The sequence below is a fragment of the Protobothrops mucrosquamatus genome, unplaced genomic scaffold (assembly GCF_001527695.2).
Source record: "Protobothrops mucrosquamatus isolate PMUCROS unplaced genomic scaffold, P.Mucros_1.0 scaffold13041, whole genome shotgun sequence".
Taxonomy (NCBI): Eukaryota; Metazoa; Chordata; class Lepidosauria; order Squamata; family Viperidae; genus Protobothrops; species Protobothrops mucrosquamatus.
This window is the reverse complement of record NW_015398816.1, coordinates 5,364-6,821: the sequence shown is the minus strand read 5'-3', so window position 1 is coordinate 6,821 and position 1,458 is coordinate 5,364.

The window sequence follows — 1,458 nt, the reverse complement described above, 5'->3', positions numbered from 1 at the left end:
TGCCATGTTTTTCTAATCACAAAAAGATTGCATTTTGGAATGAGCACTGTGACCTAGATTTGCACATGGTCCTAAGCTGCAGTGAGGCTTTTTCGATGTTGATTTGCGTTGTGTAAACCCAGCTGCGAAGATTTTGGAAGCTGGGGTCTAAGACTGAGTGTGTTGTGTGAACAAAGCTCAACTTCCTTTTGAGCAAACACAGAAAAGGACCTTGCAAGCAGAAACTCAGATCAACTTTGGCTAGGGAAAAGAAAAATGTAATTCTTTTTTATATATTCCTGGCCTGCACCGAAGCAGTTCCAGGACAGGGGCAATTAACAAAATGAAAAATTGTTTTGGCAAATTTGTTCTTGGTTCTTCTCCAGTGGGCTAGCAGACCCTCCACTAACTTTTCGAGAAGTTTTGAAACCTCTGTAGAGCAGTGGCAGAATTACAGAATAACAGAACTAGAAGGGATTTTGGAGAAAGAAAGTGTATTAGATATGTTCACTGCCTTGAGTTATTGGTAAAAATAATAAAGGCAGGGTACAAATGAATAAATGAACAGAATTTAATGAAGAGAAGGACTAGGGGGGACATGATAGCAGTGTTCCAATATCTCAGGGGCTGCCCCAAAGAAGAGGGGGTCAAGCTATTCTCCAAAGCCCCTGAGGGCAGGACAAGAAGCAACGGATGGAAATTAACCAAAGAGAGAAGCAACCTAGAACTAAGGAGAAACTTCCTGACAGTGAGAACAATTAGTCAGTGGAACAACCTGCCTCCAGATGTTGTGAATGCTCCAACACTAGAAGTTTTTAAGAAGAGATTGGACAGCCATTTGTCTGAAATGGCATAGGGTTTCCTGCCTGAGCAGGGGGTTGGACTAGATGACCTCCAAGGTCCCTTCCAACTTTGTTGTTGTCGTAGTAGTAGTAGTAGTTGTTGTTATTATTTATTAACACTACTCTGGTGCCGCTGACCAGTAATATCTCTCCAGTTCTAGTTTCCTCTCCCTATGACATTTAATCTGAAGGGACTGCCTTTGTCTCTTCACGAGGCTGTTATCCAATGGAGAGGCAGGATTATGACTGGCCCCTCTATTCCAGCCTCCATTCTCTATCCATAAATGGAGAACTTCTTGGCCAGTGGATTGCATCTCCTATAACGGGTCCCCAACCGGTACCGGTCCACGGCATGCCAGCAAACCGGTCCGCACAAACAAGCAAAGCCCCATCCGTGGGATGCAGGCAGCACACAAAACCACACACTTTCCAGTCCGTGGAAAAACCTCTCTCCACGGAACCGGTCCCTGGTGCCCCAAAGGTTGGGGGCCTCTGTCCTATAAGACCCCATCTAACCCAACAGCTCCCGACTTTACTTGGGATTAGCCAAGAGTGGATGTGATTGTTGTGCAGAGTTTGCTTCTTTTCTCATTCTCTCCTCTTTCTCCAGTCTGATCCGTGGCTGCTTATCTCCCCT